Here is a 20,268-nt window from a genome sequence, read left to right as displayed (position 1 = left end):
CGATAATGTCCCCTAAGGTTTTGGACAACACTAAAGTGCCTCCTCATAGTGCCTCCCAGCAGAGGTTAGTTTCAACTCTAGTTAAACCCACCTGAATAAATTCATTAAGCTCTTTAGGTTTTCTTGAAAATTGCAGCCAGGTGTTTTAAAGCACTGCTGGAAATGAACTCTACAAAAACGGTAAGAGTAGTACACTATTTCTAACATGTTATAGGTTGCAGTACAATGGGGAAAATTTGGATGGCATCTAAACAGAGAAAAAAGAGACTTTGACAACATCAACAAAGCATAAAACAGTCTGTCAGACCTCACCTGCATCTCTCTTGCACACACACACACACACACACACACACACACACACACACACACACACACACACACACACACACACACACACACTCCAGGCACATCATTAAAGAAGGAAAACCTGAGAAACACATATTCCCCCCACCCCCACCCCACTCTTCTATTTTTACCCACATCAGGATGAGACACGTGAAAAGGGTTACAAAGAAGGAGATGGGGAAAAACAACAGAAGTGAAAACAAAAAAGAGCAGAACAAACATGAACACTAAATACACGGTTTTAGACATGAGGAGACTTGGTGAAAAGACAACTGTGTTAAAAGCACAGTGGGGAGTGGCGCTCCTTTAGCCATAATCAAACCAACTGTGAAAAGAAAGAGATCATAAGCGGCGGCAATTAGCGTTAGCTGCCGTCTTGACTATGCCATCATTTTCAAAACACCCACGAGTGAGCCGAGAGTCTGTCAGGAGTATTAAGTCCTTGTTGCCACATGTTCTCTAAACAGCGAAGAGTGTTTAAGTGAAACTCTGTTGTCTTGGTAGTTAATGTATCGGGTGCTGAATAAGCGTTGCTGCTGACGGCGGTTAATTTTCATGGTAATGAGGGATAGAAGGTTGGCATAGCCTTTTAGGCTCTAGAACAGCTGCTGCGAAGACATTTGTTTCAGAGGCATGATCTTTGCCCTTAAAACTACTCATGAATGGAAACAACTCATTTCGATAAACCTAACGGAGCTGCTTTGTTATTGAGGAACCTTGCAATGACCTGTTGCCCTTTAGACAACATGAAAAGCAAGACTGCTAGCTATTGATCTAGAGAAAGGGACGGAGAGACAGAGGTTAAGATAAAGATGGAGGTCTCACTTGTATGAGGTTGAATCCCGGTTCTCCGTTGTGGTGCAGGGTGCTAAGGGCATTTTGAAGGGTTCTCCATGTGACCGTCTTGCCGCTGCCCGTCTTCTCCATGATCATCGAGGAGTGTCGGAGGGTTTTGGTCTCATACAGTTGAATTACCTTGGTCACAGTGAAGGGGGTCACCTGGAGACCATTCTATCCTTTATAGCTTCTTTCAGCAAGAGATAAAAAGAAAGAAAATGGAGTAACAACTTATAACCAAATATATGCTAATTGCTTCATAACATTGCATAAACACTTTCTAAGTTGGAAAAACATCCCTTCGGTGGAGGTCAATCCCACTGAAGCACTGAAGACAAATGAACTGGCAAGAGGTGGGCGGCCATCTTAATAAAAACACCCGCTGATACTGCACCCCTGAGTGATGTCGCACCAAACAGAACTGCTCCAGAGGCCCTAAAGCAGCCATGCTAAACTCTCAGGTTAATTTAATCTCCCTCTCTAAGTTCTCTCTCGCCTCGTTAAACAGATGGAGAGGAGGAATAAAGGGAACGGGTCTGAGGCGTTTGTGCTGGAGTAAGGTGGAGATGAAGATGCAGGATGGGTAATATAAAACAGCAATAAAAACACTGTATGATGGGCATGCATGGAGGCAGAGAAGGAGAAATACAGTACTATATGTGTGTGTGTGTGTGTGTGTCACACTGTGCCTCCAATTTTGTCCTTGTCACATTTGATTGCGGAAGGAGCAAGAGGCAGCTGTGCAGATGTTCCTGTATCTGCCTTATATCTCCAAACCTGAGACAAAAACACCATAATCACTTTCTCAGAAACAAAATTTCTCTCTTAGACAGTCTGTATTCAGTAGAATAGGTTTAAACACTCCATAAGTCATATGACTTTCAGAATCTTTTGCCATATTTTTTTTTTTTTTACAAAGTAAATTGTGTGTTTGGACAATGCATTAATCAAAGCAGGCAAAACAACTTAGCCAAGTTTTGAAGTTCTTGATGATGGTTATCAAGTATTTTGAGAATCAAATATATCACATAAACCTAATAAAAGTTTGGCTTTACATTATTCTCTACTTCTTACCTACAGTTACAGTTCAGTTTGTGCAAGAAGAAAGATCACTTAAAGCATTGAAGTCAAGCATTGCTCTACTGTACAACCAGCAAACAGACCAGGATGACCAGTATGGGAGACCAGCTAAGACAAATGAACCTGCCCAGACTGTGAAGCAGGGAGCGCAGAGAAAACAGTAAGCCATTTCTAGGTGGACTTCCTGAGTTTTATGAGAATTATTGGCGCACACATTATACAAGGGCACAAAGTTAAACAGGGATCTCTGTAACTCTTCAACTCACAGATCAGACTGTCTTGGCTTTAAAACAGCAACTTTTGCAGTGCTTGTCAGGATATTTATCCACTAAGCTCCCTCTAACACCTTTGCATTGGCTTTTATCTGTATTAAAGAAGCAGACTGTATGAATTGTGTACAGACAGGGCAGGAAAATATCCTCAGGCTTTAATGGATCTTTTGAAAGGTGTTTCAGTGAGAGAGAGAGAAAAGAGAGTCGGTGTGAGGGCTGTTCTCTGAAAAATAGGATAGGTGTAATCAAAAACACACAAAAAATATGCTTTTAAGAGCTGTGAGTCAGAGCACACATCCACACAAATACACAGAGACTTTCAGTGGCTTTATGAGTCCATTATGAGGCCAGATGCATGGTGGGACAGGCTACCTTTCAGTAGTCGATAGTGGGCGTCTCCATGGCAGGGGAAAGATCCTGGATGATCCCATTAAACAGTGGCAGATCAATGGAGGTGAGTTTAGCAATGTTCATGTTCTTCATAGACATCAGCAGGATCTGAGGTCAAAGGGTTAGAAGAAAAAAATATTATGTTAAATTAGCTCAGCACCAGAGTACATCTTCAAAGCTAAGGCAGGCCAGCTTCACTTGACCAAATGTCAACCTTAATTTATGGGCAGGAAACTGCGAAATGGGTCTCAGATACATCTGAAACCCTTCTTGCTCTTCAGCTATCAAGAGCAGTAGTCTTACTGCTTCTGAATGACATTTATTTTAACAAGCGTAACTTACACATGTGTGAACCTTTAAATAAACATGGGGCACCTTATGCATAGGTGATGATAATCAGGTAGAAAGAGAAAGAGAGACAGAGAGTGGTGAGATAAGCACTCATATGAGGTTTATGAGTCCTTTTCAACTTCTCTTTTAAGGTTTTGTCCCCTTTGATACATTTTTTTATCATGGGCAGAGGGGAGCACATTTAAGTGACATGTCCCTCTCAGCATTAGCACTTTCTTCACACACACACACACACACACACACACACACACACACACACACAACACAACACACACTCAAAAAACCACACACACACACACACACACACACACACACACACACACACACACACAGATAATTCAGTGCACATACACTGGGACGTATTCATGTAAAGCAGGTCTCTAAGAAAAATATTTCTAGATTTATTGGATGCTGCAGGTCTGTATGTCTCACCTCTTCATCAACAATGTCAGGGCGAGCTCTGCGCTTCTTTCCAGCATAGCGAAGCAGAGAGGTGAGAGCCCTCAAGCCAAAGTCATAGTGGTCTTGTTTAGACAATAGCTGTACTGCCAGAGAATACAGAGAGAAGACCTTCTTAGCCAACACCTGAGAGAGAGAGAGAGAGAGAGAGAGAGAGAGAGAGAGGGAACAAGAGACTGAGATTAAAAGTGCATTATTATGTCCCTTTGAACCAAATACAATGAGAATGTGATGAGAACAGTTAGCATGAAACTGCATTCACAGTCCATTAATATTCTCAAGCGAAAATGGATAAACAGTGAAGAAAAAATTAGGCCCAGAGCTTATTTTTTGCTTACAAACAATCAGATTGATAAAAAAAATATTACTAATAAATTTCCAAAATAAAAACAAGAAACATGTGGTAAGAAAGTAATAGTGTCTAAAAGGTTTTCAGTTCCTGTTGACATTAACATTACAGAAATTTCTTATGGGAATAAGAAAATGGATTATGTGACCTTGATCTCCCATATCTAACAGAAACCATGAAAAGAGTTACAGCAATATATCTGACAGAAATACAGTAATACGTCTGGCAGACAGGTAGAGAAAAAGCACGAAAGGGAGTGAGAGGGCTGTAAACGAACAAATTCAATAACCTTTATTGCATCATTTTTTTTCATCTACGAAGGAACAGAAGTCAAGAAATAAAAAATAAAAAAAAGTCAGAGACAGCAAGAAAATCACAGTCAGTATGTTTTGTATTGTATGCCACTGTTTTACAGCAGGATTTTTTGGGAGGTTTTTGAGGCAACTGTTGTGGATTTGTAAGTTGATGAAAAGTTGATAATTAGTTAAATAATGAAACAAAAATAATAATAAACAAAACAAAATAAAAATTATTTAAAATAAAATAATAAAAATAAAGTAACTTACTTAAAAACCATGAAACATTTATTTGTTCACCTTCATGTCATGTGACATAAGAGAACCATTATTAAATTATCGAAATATTCAATTCAAGCAAATATTTTAGGTCAAAATGATTTGGCTGACAAAACGTTTTGGGGAAACCTTGTTTAACAGCAAATGTGTGTTTATTAATTTATTGAGTTAAATTATAGTCATTAAAATCCCGCAAGTTTTCCAAAAAATGACAAAAATAAATGAAATAAAATGATGAAAACTTAACATTTAATGAAAAACAAATATTTCTGGCAATTTTTAAAATGCATAGCGAAAAACAAAAAGTAAAAATGTTGGCTGGGCAAGTAAAAATCGGAACATGATTTTGCCAGGAGTGGGAAGCTCTTAATTTGCTTCGATACACGTTAAAGGTATATAATGCAACTGCATGTCAACAATAATTCATGAAATTTAATTGGAAAGACAATAATTGAAAGCACTATTGTTTTTGAATGAAAAATAATGTCAGTCAATAACAATGGGTGCAATTTACAGTATATCTGTTATTGAGAGAGTGACAGAATGCAAAAAAAGGCTGAAGCATGAAGGTGAGTGTACTGTATGTGTGTGCCCATGAATACCATGAATATGTAACAGAAGGAAGAAGCCAGTGTGTGTGAGTCAGGGTAACCGTGTCAGCTCCGTTTCCACACTGCCCACTAACAGTCTTACTTATACAGACACCAATGCTCATGCGAGCGCACATACAGAAACACGCACCAGAGTCACGCTAGGCTGAGCAGACTATGGACTCACAGTGGACGGTCATCTCGCTGTCAGTTATGGCTCATAACACCAAGACCTGCACACTCCGGTGCGTCGGGGCAATACTCTCCTGCTCTCTCTCTAACATGGCCTGCCATTGATATGTCCATTTCCTTTCATTTGCAAAGGTAATAGTTCTCTCTCTGCAGCACGCGGTGATTTTGCCGTATTGACTATGCAGAGGGGTGTCTGGATAAGGGCCGAATATGCCGGGACAATCAAATCTGCCATTGACATTCTGTGCTTGGCTGGGGCCGGTGCTGGTTCCCTTCCCAGCTCTCTTAATCTCAAGTCCATTATTTGTAATTCTGAGTCCAATTCCCCATGCCTGTGCTGCTGCCAGCCCGCCGGCCTGTGTATGGCATCAACAAACGAGACTTCCCGTTTGGAGCACACAGGCAGGAGGAAGAGAGGGGATGCAGCCAGTGGAAACTTGTGGGATTTGGTCAACCACAGGGGTGTGTGTTTGTGGAGTGTGTGTTTGAAGGGGTTGGATGCACGTCGGTCGGACGTCTCTCATGCAAACGCGTGCATAAACACACAATTGGCATGCCTGCTGCGTGTTGGAGGTAATCCTATGGCAGGATCAGCCCCCTGGAGTGTGTAAGTGTGTGTGTGAGGCAGTTCATCTGTGTTTGCCTAACTGTGTTGATCTCTTCCATCTTCAATAGAATCTAATATCCTAAAATGACTCGCAATCTCTCCTCCTTCAACAATAGTTTTCTATTCGTATACAGTGAACTCAAAGAATTTGCTAAATTAAAAAAGATGAATTAGTGGAACGGATATGCATGATGCCTCAAATCGTGCTGCTTTTTGAGGAGAGGTGAGTTATCACTGCGCCAATTGATCAGACTTCGGACAATAAAATAGCTAAATCATAAAGACTTGGTGTGGGCTTTTTTTTTAAATATATTTGTAATTAAAGTGAAAGTGAAAATTGTGAAAGTGATGTGACATACAGCCAAGTATGGTGACCCATATTCAGAATTTGAACTCTGCATTTAACCCATCCAAAGTGCACACACACAGCATTGAACACACACACAAAGACACACCCAGAGCAGTGGGCAGCCATTTATGCTGCGGCGCCCGGGGAACAGTTGGGGGTTCGGTGGCTTGCTCAAGGCCACCTCAGTCATGGTATTGCCGGCCCAAGACTCAAACCACAAACTTAGGGTTAGGAGTCTAACTCTCTAACCACTAGGCCACGACTTCCCCAAACATTAACCACCAAGCAACCTCTCAGAGTACCTGAGAAACCATTTGGCGATGCCCTAGCAACCACTCTGAACACCATATTAGCAACCTCTCTGCAAAACCCTGGAAACCACTCTAGAATTGTGTAAAATATACACTACCATCCAAAGGTTTGGGATCAGTACTTTTTTTGTTTTGTTTGTTTTAAAAAAATTATACTTTTATTCAGCAAGGATGCATTTAATTAATCAAAAATAAAACAAATATATATATATATTAAATAATTGCTGTTCTTCTAAGCTTCTATTCATCAAAGAATCCTGAAGTAAAAGGATTTCCAAAAACACATTAAGCAGCACCAAATCAGCATATTAGAATGATTTCTGAAGTACCATGTGATACTGAAGACTGGAGTAATGGCTGCTGGAAATGCAGCTTTGCCATCACAGGAATAAATTATATATTAATATATAAAACAGTTTTTTTTAATCTAAATAATATTTCACGGCAGTGTTTACTGGAACTGGAATATTACTAGAATATGAGACACTGGCACTTCACCATTAATAATTAGGCTTTAACATGGGGAAAGAATGCCTCTCTTTTGCTCTCAAGGTTGTCAGTAGAAGAGATTCTCAAATGAAAAGATCCTTTAAGTGTTCATTTTTTGTTTGAAATCGCTAGTGTTAATCATGATGTGTGACCATTTAAAGCTTAAAGAATTAAAAGAACTTACACACAAAATACGCGTGAGAGTACACCTCACAAAAATAAAAACCCTTCAAAAAAAGTGATCTCAGCTATGAGGGTGGAATCTGGCACTACCATAAAGAACGGCTGAAACATAGACTTCAAATCATCAGGCAGCTCAGTGCAGCAAGCGTAGCCTACAGAAGAAACATACACGCACAGAAACAAGAGGAACTGAGGGGATGAGAACCTCAAACACAGATTAAAGCACATATTGCCAACCCTATAAAGATATTTAAACGGATAGATCACCCAGAAATTGGAATTCTGTCATCATCTACTCACTCTTACACAGTTTCAAGCCAAATCTTTCAGTCAATTTATTGATCCAGTTTACAAAACCGGACAGAATGATTTGTTAGTGAATCAGAAGCAGTGATGTAATAGCGGTTAAACTTACTGAAGGTGAAGATTATCATTAATTAACCTTAACCCTAATCCATGTCAGTTTGTTCCACATAAAGTGATCATATGGCTTCCGAAGACTTGGGAAATAACATGTGAGTCTACTTTTAAGATAGGTTTTTGATGGATTTTTTCATTTAGGAGTTTGACAGCCCCAGTCCTCATTTAATTTCGCTATATGGGAAAAGATATTTGTTTTGTGTTTCGTAAAAGAAAATCAGTTGACGTGATGGAAAAACATAATGGTGAGCAAAGAATAACAGAATTTTCATTTCTAAGTAACTATTGCTCTTAGCACAACAACATGCAGTTTGAGCACCTGGGTTCATAGCGATGAAGATCCCACAAGACCAGACCAAGTTGATCTGTCTCCCCTCAAAGGTGAATTTGTTGAGTCCCGCAGACAGAGCAGACAGGATGGACAGGATCTGCTGAGCGACCACGGACAGCACCTCAATGTTTATACGGTTAAACTCATCAAAACAACCCTACGCCCCTGTCTGGAGAGAGAGACATATGCACATATACAACAACAAGTCCAGGCCTTCTGAGCAGTTGACCACAATCACATACAGTATATGCACAAAGATTTACCAGATCTTTAACTGTCTCTGTCTTCCCAGTTCCAGCAGGGCATTTGGACGAACTGCTCCAGTGCAGATGAAGCACTGTGGTAAGAGTCATGTAGCACCTACACCGAGAACACACACACAGTCTGTAATGCATACAGTACACACACTAAAATATGATATAATGATGGAATAATTTTCAGAATGCTGATGAAAGATAGAAATTTTAATGGCCAATCAGAATTCACCAGACATTAATCAGCTCAAGCATTTTATGTGCCAAATAACATACCACAGCACATGCTTATAATAAACAGAACATTGGTGTGGATGCTAATATGGTTATGGTTATCTTTATAGTTATCCATCTTGGTGTGAAGCAGCTGGTATGGGGAGTGTGAATTTGGACCAATGAGATATCACTGTAGGCTGAGTTTTCCAGCAAACAGAGAGCTAAGTGACAAAATGATCCTGTAACAACCATGGCAAGTTATGAAAAAAAAAAAGAAAAAAAAAAGACAAGCATGAAAAAGACCACATTTATTAATTTCTACTCATCATGTTTTATGGGCTATTTCTAAACCATTTTACCCTTAAAGGACACCACAAATTTTGTTAACTTCTGGGAAAACATTTTAGCAATCCTTAGGGCTAGGACAGAAACAGAGATAGACACACTGGCACACACACTGACATTCACTCAAATCACATGCATCCGTAAGCACATACACACATGGAGAAGAGACAGTGAGACAGGCTTAAGCACATTGTCCATGTCCTTGAGTGGGTTTAAGATGTCACCCTCTCAACATAATAAACCCGGATTATATTCTTCCTTTCATTCCACTGGAGGCACATTCTATGCTGATTTTCTGCAGCCTCTGAAGGCTCACAACAGGAAATCCGCCATTGACTCCTCACTTCAGTTCCTAGCAGGAATCGCTGCATAATTTCAAGTAGAAGAAAATGTTTGCATTTTTGTTCTATTATCACACAAGAGACATCTGTAGCTCCTCTCTCTCTGCCTCTATGTGCAGGTGTGCTCTACTGATCTTGACTGATAAGGTTAATGACACAATCTCTGTCTCTCCCTCATAATGACTTGGATAATGGCTGAAGTCAGATAACGGCATCAGAGTTCCCATAATGATTATTATAAACTAGCTGATCACATCAGTCAAATGCAGGGTTGACTGTCACACAGGACAGAATATTGGTATCTCTAGTAATCTGAGAGTTATGGAATAATACGAGAGTGTAGGTGATTATATCTCAGATGGAGGTTATATTTGCTGGTGGTGTTAATGTTTCTACATGCACAATGACACCCAGGCAAAATTCATTCCAGAGTAAGTCTAACACTACAGGCTTTTATTGTGTGTTCTCTGATGAACTGGGGGAGCTGGTCATCAGATCTTTTGATTTAAATGTTAATTCTTAAAAAGCTTGATAGCTTTTTATTTTATTGACAAACATAAGATGTATGAATTTCATTGCAAAACTAAAAAAAAAACTAAAAAAAAAAATAATAATAATATTAAATTTTTGAAATGAATGAGTTTGACCAGAAAGTGAATTAAAGCAGTCAATATAGTGCTTTGCATATTGAGGGACTTTGCAGAGTGCCCTTCATAAAGATGATTGAGCGAATCAGGGATGTAATTTCTCTTAAAGAGAGTGAGCAGAGATGTAATTTATAATAAAGAACCTAAAATAAAGTTTCTGATTTGTTCAATCAGTTAATTTTTTGTCAACACATAATACTCATACTCCTAATTTGTGCAGTCTTTACTTTTTACTCTTTTTATTTTATGTTTTATTCTAAAATGTGCAAATAGAAAAAAAAAAAAAATAAAAAAAAGTGTATGCACTTCAGACGGTGTGATGTTACATTCAAGCCACCATGGGGAACTTTCCTCTTTATATGCTGATGTTTTTTTTAATATTCATGACATTTAAATGTTTATGACATTTTTTAATTTTCATTATTTATGACATTTAAAACATCCAGATTTCATGCACTGAGTACCTCTGGAATATCTACTACTATATTTTATTGCAGTGGATGGATATGTAACTGGCAAAATAAATCATCTTCAAGCGCAGAATCTTCGATAAGCTCCCTCGTATGGCTTCAGTGTACTGACTTAGCATGGACACCTGGGCAACACAACCCAAACATTCATTATTATAAGACAGACACACTCAAACACAACGCAAACTAATTTTATGGATCAAGGGTTCCAGATCAAACCTTACTACAGTTACTACAAACACAGTCAGTAAACATCAGCTGAGACGTGTAATGTAAATCCCCACCTTCCTAAAGCCCAAGAAGCCATGCTCTGAGACTAAATCTTAACTCTCAAAGACACAGAGACAGGCCTGAGCCATTCTCTGCGTCTCACTGGCTTTGGCTTATAAGATGTGATTGGATTAAATTCATTTGAGCTGCCGTCCTTAATTAACTTGTGTATCTAGTGCATCCTGTGCTCCAAGTACAAATACACATGAAATGAATAACTCATTTTCCATAAAGGGTTTGAGTGAAGTCAGCAGTGTATGTGGAGTTCATCCACTAGTTATTAGCAGACTCGTATTGAATTGGTGCCCGCAGAACTCCACAGAGAGCTCTGCAGATTTCTGCAAAATCAGAACACCTGTCATTCCTAAAATTCTACAAATCCCCCACTGCTAACACGGTTGTTAATTAAATATCTGGGCTCATTTTATTTTGTTTTCAGCTACTAACAAGAGTGTAGTATTCTCAGCTTCATTTAACAACATGTTGTAATCCATTCCAGAGAATCCCACATATTTCCAAATCTAAATTGGGACAGAAAATGGTGGAAAAGTCTGCAGATTCTTTCTGGATGCATCTATTAACAAATATAAAGGCTGTTCACACCACATCCAATGTAAAACAAAAATTTAATTCAAAATATAATTCCATTTTTTTTTTTTGGCATTTTCAAAAAGGATTTAAACATTTTTCTATCCGTCACTGGTTGGACAAACAGGTAATTGTTGGACTCAACAGAGCTTTACTGTGCCTAACTCTCTCTCCCAAGAGGACAATGGCAGCACAATTCGACTTAATTCATAAATTGGCCTTTCTGGTGTTTAAACCAGTGACCTTTGGATCAGCCCAAATCTGTAACTGCTAAGCTGTTCTCACCTGTTTCTTTTTAAGTGATTTAACGGCAGCTTTATCTGCTCTCTCTTTGCTGGTCATGAGTGCTCTGGTGACATCTGTGGTCCACTGCATTTGGCTGGCTGTGATCAACATCTGTAAAGACAAGCAAAGCACATTTTGAAGTGGAATTACTGCATGCACACAGACACACACACTCACCTGTCCTGGCCAGTCTTGTACCCATTTGCCCCTCTTCCCTGGCATCTTCTTCAGACAGTCATTTAGAGTCCAGTGCATGGTTTGCTCGACATCACACAACCATGCTTACACATACAAGACGAGAAGCTCAACGGAGAGTGCATTTGTCAAGAAAGGCTGTGTTGGACTGTAGGTTGGAAACACACCTCCACTGGCCCCTCCAGAAGAACGAGATGAGTGAAGTCAACAAACTCCCCATCAGCTGAGAACATTCCACTGGCCTCCGACTTGTTGTTATTCATCCCAGTCTACACACATACACACACACACACACACACACACACACACACACACACACACACACACACACACACACACACACACACACACACACGTGTCAAATAAGGGAGACTTACAAAATGTTCCAGAGCAGGGGTCCCCAGGACCAGGATTTAGAACTACTGCAATAACATTAATTCAGTCTAAGATTTTGGTGCATATAAACCTTATTGATACGGAGACTTTTGATTTTGACTCTTGAAGTGTGGCTGAACAGCTTCAGGGTTGCGTGACTGGCCCAGGATCTCCAGGAGGTCATTGTGAGACAGAAAGTAAAATCAAGGAAAGATCTGCCATTTGGTCTCCAGGTATATGTCCAGAGACTTCTGAATCTCTTCTAACTTAGTGTTCATTTCTGAGAGCTTCTCTAGAAGACCTGAGACAACAGAAAAAAGGATGTGTCCTTTATTGCTTCTTTCATTGACATTTGCAATGCAAAAAATCTTAATAGTTAACAGACCTCAGTTTTTTTTTTTAATGCAAAATAGATTTTTTTTTCTTTTCTGACCTGGACACGTTTCATCCATCTGCCCAGGGGTGTTGCCAAGATTTCTGCCAAGTGAACCGACTTCCTCCAGTAAAGGCTTTTTTTACAGTCACTGAGAGTGGTGAATTCCGGCACCAACCCTTCATTACCTTGATGGTGTGTTCCTCTGAGAGCATTTTTGTCCTTGTTGCGTGGGTCCATGATGATTTTCCAACTGGAGTTGACGTCATCAAATTCAGCCGTTTCACGAACCAACGGATTACGTATGTCATCTGCCAGAAAGATATTCTAAACAAAGAAAAAAACAAAGAATGTGGTAGCGGACGACAAAAATAAAGAATAGCACAGAAGGGAAGATAAGACAGTTTGGTGCTTGGTTGGAGCCATCACAGGTGTGTTTACAAACACTCATACACACAGGAAATCTAAGCTGACAGCCACTGTTTACCCTCCTCATCAGCTACGAGAGAACAGATGTGTGACTCTGAACTCCGCTATGTGTATGTATATGAGACGCTAATCTTTTACAGTGAGTTTGTGCATCACATGTAGAGAGCAGACCCCTGTGTGATCTAACACAGTGGATTGTGACTGGGGTTTATTAAGAGAGAGCCGGGTGTGAGGAAGGTCAGGAGTGTGTTGTGTACAGCATATGCCTGGAAAATGTTACCGTAGACTTTTAAAGCATAAGAGAAGCATTTGGATGAGTTATGTGCTGTATAAAACTGTAGGAAGTGCTGTGTGTGTGCGTACCTCTAGATACATTCATTGTCTTTGTACAGTGAGGATCATTTTAATGACTTCCAGCACCAGAGACAGACTACGTTCCCAGTGGTCAACTTCCTTTTCAAATGCTTTGACGAGACGAGATGCTTTCATTACAGAGAGTGTCACCTGGTTATCCTCCAGAGCCTGGAACACATCATCTGTTCCCCTGAATACACACACAAACACGCACACAGTTCAGAAGATATATTTGTAAAAACATCTCATAGACGAGTGGTTCTCAACCAGTGGGCAGGGACCCACTAGCAGGCCTCACAACACTTTCAAGGGTGCCAAAAAATGCTTAAAATTAATTACAATAGTTAAAAATAAAAATAAGCTAAAACATTAAAAACACTAAAAATCTAGACATTTTTTATTTTAATTTGTTTTTTCAACAACTGCCATTTTTATTCAAGAACTAGGGTACTCACAGAAACCTGCTATGAGGGAATTTTCACAAGTGTTAAAAGTAATGACAATTTCTATACAGAGAATTTTTTTTTCTAGTTATATTTTATTGGGCAGGAATTGCTATTTGTAAATAAAATAAAAAACCTTAACTTAAATGAGTGGAAACATCATGTAAATTCACTGGATTTATTACAAGTGAGAACCCTGAAATACATTCAGTATTTCAAATTTAATTATTATTAATGATTTAATTATTACTATTATAATTTATATATACTAGCTGATTAATGAGCATTTTAAACATTGAGCACTGCTTCAAATGCCTGTTTTTTTTTTTATAGGGTTTACTATATTTATGAAGACATTTTCAAAAATTTGACCCTCATAAGTTCAGCCAAACCTGAACATGGACCCAAAGCATATTTATAAAAGGCACTGTCACAATACAAGTGAAATAGAGGAAAGTAATACAAAGAGCTCAAGGATCAGCCTGTTAATAATTTCGACAAAATATCACACATCCCCTTCTATCTCGCGCACACACAGCTAGATGTATGAAGCAAACAAAAGAGAGGACAAAGTGAACAGCAGTGGCTCTCGACCCCCCTCCTTGGCATACTATGTTGCCATGGCAGCAGCCTCACGCGCTGTCGCAGCCGTCTCCATGCCAACGGTGGAGCTATAGCCTCACTGTGGGGATGAACAGTGACTGCCGGCTCACGCACAAACACACACTCAAATATATTAACACAAGCATACAAACCTACAGGAAAGACACATGGTATATTTTACACTCTCACAGGCACGGAACATGTCACACATCTCTTGATTTCTCAGACTGAAGCCGCAGGGGTGTGTGTCATTCATCTCTGTTTGTCTTTGCCTCTCTATCTCTCCGAGCTCTAACCGATGCCCCTGCATGCAGAGTGTGTGCACATGAGCCATGGAGAAGCACTCTACACACACTTTGCACATCCAGGACAGCAATGTTAGTTTGTGAAGGGCACAAAGGTGGAATAAAAAATAAAAAATAGAAAAGGATAAGTGTAAATACATTAAAATAACATCTTCACAATCTTTCTTTCTCTTAGAGGGAGGAAAAAGGCTGAGAGGGAGCACAGGGCTGATGGGAGAGAGTGAGTTTTATTTGTAGTGCATTACTGAAGAAAGAGAGAAAGAAGAAAGGCAGGAGTGAAGCAAAGGAGAAGAGAGTTCCAGAGAGGAGGACAGAATAAGTAGAGGTGAGTGACAGTCGTGGGCCACCTGACCTCCAGAGCGACAGTATGAAACGAGGCACAATCTCTCGCCTGCGGCACCTACTGCCACACACTCAGAGGAATAATCTGTCTTTTTCTGAGTCCAGGCAACATGACAGACACATATAGCATTCGACACACATCACTGAATCAGCGCTTGAGGAAAAACATTTTACACACACACACACACACACACACACACACACACACACACACACACACACACACACACACACACACACACACACACACACACACACACACACACACACACACACACACACACACACACACACACACACACACAAGTGAAGTCCAAGAGCATTTATGGCTGAGGTGAGCCATTTTGTCTGTAATGGCTGATATTAGTTGAATTCACAGTTGCATATCATGAACATTTTTACGAATGAGATCAACAGGTCAGAGGACACAGACAAAAACACATTCTCTCATGCACAGTAGAATTTAAACTTTCTGTAAAAACTAGATTAAATATTATTAACATTTAAATTAGTTACTAGAACTAGGTATATGTAGTAGTAGTAACTAAATGTTTAGAACTAGTTTGGGCTCAGTAAAAAAAAAAATGTTGGCAAATGACTACATTTATTTGATCAAAAATACAGTAAATATTGTGAAAAAATTTATTGAAATAAATGTTTTCTATTTTACTAATTTAATTCCTGTGATGGTAAAGCTGAATTGTCAGCAGCCATTTCTCCAGTCTTCAGTGTCACATGATCTTTCAGAAATCATTCTAATTTGCTTAAAACTTTTCTCATTGTTATTGCTGTTGAAAACAGTTGTGGTATTTTTTTATGGATTGTTTGATTAATAAAATTTCAAAAGAACAGTATTTATTTGAAATTGATATATTTGTAACATTATAAATGTCTTTACTGCCACGTTTGATCAATTTAATGCAACCTTGTTGAAAAAAAGTATTAATTCAATTAAAAAAAAAACCTTACTGAATCCAAACTAGATTACAGTATGTTCTATTTAAATATGTTTTATAATATAATATATAATATCATATTAGTATAATATAATTAAAAAGAATATATAAAGAAATATATAACATATGATATGATATATCCCCTGTGTAGAGAATAAGACATAAAAACCCTCTGAATCATAACACAGCTTTAATCAAGTTTAAGTGCACTTATGAGCACTTGGTGTTTTGCCCCGAAGCCACCATAAAAATACAGCACAATAAATGTGAATGATGATGGTTGAGAAAGAAGAAATAATGTTAGTATGCTCTGCATTTCTGCATGTTATAGTATACGAATAAATGACCTGTGAAGAGCTCCTCTGCTGACAAGCTGACAAATTTTGGATTATCATAATCAAAGAAAGCATTAAAACATATATCAGAATATAACAGGATATATCCACAGATGAATTGCAGAGAACCTGTTTAAATCCCCAAACCCAGACAGTTAATATGAGCTTTAAGCTATTACAATATAAGTGGATTATCAGGGTGCATATAACTCTTGAAATATTAATATAACTTTAATCCCAACATTACTGATCAATGTATAAAATGTGACTTAAACTTCTCATTGTTTGGTTGTGGTTCAACACTCTTCAACAAGTGTTCAAATGTATGTTTTTGTTTTTCTTTAATAAGTTAATCATTCTATTAAGCAAGGACACATAAACTGATCAAAAATTAACTGGAAAGACATTTAACAAAAGGTTTCTATTTCAAATAAATGCTGATCTTTTGAGCTTTTACTTTCATCAAAGAATCCTGAAAACAAAATGTATCATGGTTTCTCCAAACTGTTTTTAACACCGATAATAAGAAATATTTCTTGAGCACCAAATCAGCATATTAGAATGTTTTAGATTAGACATTAGTATATGCATACGTTTTGACTTATTTACTCAAATTTTCTTTTCTTTTACATACTGGTGTTTGGTCTATTATAGTCTACTGTTGCTATCATTTTAATAATATTGTTATTAAATAGATATCTGTTGTCATGGAAAAAAAAAACAAAGATGTTGTTAAATATGGATGGAAGCATACAGCACGGCTGTTATGAGAGGTGGCATTTCTCTTACACACTCAGAAAGGCAGTAAATGATCACGTCTGCTATAAGTGATCACACATTCCACACGCCTGCCACAGGCCTCTGATTCAGACCAATCACTGGAGCCCTGCTCAATCTCCTGTGCTCTCAACTCTTTCTTTCTCTCTGACTCTGCCTGACATACACATGAACATTAGCAGAGGGAAAGGTGCAGTGATGAGAGGATTCATTCTCTCTGTCTCTCTCATATATACCCACACAGCACAGCAGCTCTTGATCTGTCATATTCATCACTCTCATCTCATCATCTAACTGTGTGTCTTCACTGCAGGCTGTTCGCAGAGGAGCAGCAGGTGAGAGAGAGCACTGAAAATCCCTGACTACATTACTATTGCCACAGCATTTTCATATACGCACATACACCTAGCTTTCAAAATAAGGGACTGTGTCATTTTGAAAAACTTTTTAAACAGCAATATTTGCCACCTTGAATTTAGTTTCACTTTTACAATGGATTTTATTTTCTTCTAAGCGCAAGAAAGGTATGTTTATGACAGTAACTTGAACCAAATCAACTGCAGTAAATTCTTTATTCTCTAGTTATCTATAAAATTAACATCACCATACAATAAAAAAAGTAGCTACAAATAATGCTATGATCACAAGTGCAGTATGGAGTACCTCAAGGCTCAGTACTAGGGCCGTTACTCTTCACGATTTACATGTTACCCTTGGGAGATATCATCAGGAAACATGGTATTGTTTTCACTGTTATGCTGATGATACTCAGCTCTATATTTCTTCGCAGATCGGCAAAATATACCAATTTGAAAAACTAATGGAATGCATAGTCGATATAAAAAACTGGATGACGGGTAATTCCTTACTACTTAATTCTGAAAAAACAGAGGTGTTAATTATAGGACCTTAAAACTCTGCATGTAATAACCTAGAATGCTGTCTAAGACTTGATGGCTGCTCTGTCAATTCTTCATCATCAGTTAGGAACCTAAGTGTGCTATTTGATAGCAATCTTTCCTTAGAAAGGCACATTTCTAGCATTTGTAAAACTGCATTTTTCCATCTCAAAAATATATCTAAATTAAGACCTATGCTCTCAATGTCAAATGCAGAAATGTTAATCCATTAGTTTATTACCTCAAGGTTAGATTATTGTAATGCTTTTTTTGGGTGGTTGTTCTGCACACTTAATAAACAAACTCCAGCTAGTCCAAAATGCAGCAGCTAGAGTTCTTACTAGAACCAGGAAATATGACCATATTAGCCCGGTTCTCTCAACACTGCACTGGCTACCAATTAAACATTGTATAGATTTTAAAATCTTGCTTATTACTTATAAAGCCCTGAATGGTTTAGCACCTCAGTATTTGAACGAGCTCTTGTTACATTATAGTCCTCCACGTCTGTTGTGTTCTCAAAACTCTGGCAATTTGATAATACCTAGAATATCAAAGTCAACTGCGGGTGGCAGATCCTTTTCCTATTTAGCGCCTAAACTCTGGAATAACCTACCTAACATTGTTTGGGAGGCAGACACACTCTTGCAGTTTAAATCTAGATTAAAGACCTATCTCTTTAACCTGGTTTACACATAAAGCACTAATACACTTCTAATATCCAAATCCGTTAAAGGATTTTAGGCTGCATTAATTAGGTAAACCGGAACCGGGAACACTTCCCATAACACCCGATGTACTTGCTACATCGTTAGAAGAATGGCATCTATGCTAATATTAATCTGTTTCTCTCTTATTCCGAGGTCACCGTAGCCACCAGATCCAGTCTGTATCCAGATCAGATGGTCACTGCAGTCACCCGGATCCAGTACGTATCCAGCCCAGATGGTGGATCAGCACCTAGAAGGGACCTCTACAGCCCTGAAAGACAGTGGAGACCAGGACAACTAGATGAGCCCCGGATACCTTTTAAAGACCTTGTCTCAGACGACCACTGGCACAAGACCAAAGGAAACAGATGATTCTTCTGCACAATCTGACTTTGCTGCAGCCTGGAATTGAACTGCTGGTTTCGTCTAGCCAGAGGAGAACTGGCTCCCCGACTGAGCCTGGTTTCTCCCAAGGTTTTTTCTCCATTCTGTCACCAATGGAGTTTTGGTTCCTTGCCGCTGTTGCCTCTTAGTTGGGGACACTTCATTTACAGCGATATCATTGACTTGATTGCAAATGATTGCACAGATACTATTTAAACTGAACTGAGCTGAATGATGACATCACTGAATTCAGTGATGAACTGCCTTTAACTGTCATTTTGCATTATTGACACACTGTTTTCCTAATTAATGTTGTTCAGTTGCTTTGACACAATTTGTTTTGTTTAAAGCGCTATATAAATAAAGGTGATGACTTGACTAATGCACAAAATATCAATAAAATAAAAACTCTGCTAGAATGCATCATGACATAATTTATACTGGTCCTCATAGAATTCTACATCCCTCTTCTGTCTACCATCACAGTGGATCTTAATGTAATCACTCTTTTAGATTTGTTAGGAGATTTTTATTTATATCAAGTGTTTAAAAAAAAAAATTCAACTGAAACCAACATAGTTTTAGCTACACATTCACCAGTAAATGCCTCTGAGACCGTACATACAGATATTTGACAATTACAGCCACTACAGTGTCTGCAGAGACACTAAACCAATCAAATATCATACATTACATAATAGACAAAAACAGATAAATTCACTATGCTATTAACATTTACATATCTAAGACATTTTTTCCCTCTGAGCCATGGTTAATTTCTGACTCTGATGAGGTCATAAAATTGCTTTTATTTATACTTTATTATAATTACAACAGACTAATCCAAAGTTTAAAAACAAAACAAAAGACCAAGCACTGAAATGCTTGTAATAGCTTTTTAAAAAGTTAGCATGTTATTTGCAAAACAAAACAACCAAAAATGAAACAGGGGATATCCTGTAAAGTTCTGTTAGATTTCGATGACTAAAAGATAAACAGCAAGGAGGATAAATGAAGAGAATCACCAACTAAAATTTCATTCTGTATCTCTGTTATTAAATGCTTATTTTCTTTTAAACAAGACTTCAAACATCTGCAACGATCAAGAGTATTTCTTTAGCTCTCCCTGTTTCATAGCAAACATAATTCCATAACCTCTTTGAATGAGTTTGCTGTGTGTGTGTGTGTGTGTGTGTGTGTGTGTGTGAGAGAGAGAGAGAGAGAGAGAGAGAGAGAGAGAGA

At 38.4% G+C, this 20,268-nt stretch overlaps 1 pseudogene; it reads right to left on the bottom strand.

Annotated features, from left to right (window-relative positions):
• Positions 1-11,801, bottom strand: part of LOC109064280 — a 43,292-nt pseudogene extending 31,491 nt beyond the window's left edge.
• Between the last annotated feature and the right edge of the window lie 8,467 nt (positions 11,802-20,268).

This window comes from Cyprinus carpio, chromosome A7 (assembly GCF_018340385.1).
Source record: "Cyprinus carpio isolate SPL01 chromosome A7, ASM1834038v1, whole genome shotgun sequence".
In the NCBI taxonomy this organism is placed as follows: Eukaryota; Metazoa; Chordata; class Actinopteri; order Cypriniformes; family Cyprinidae; genus Cyprinus; species Cyprinus carpio.
This window is presented reverse-complemented; position numbering and strand designations above follow the sequence as displayed.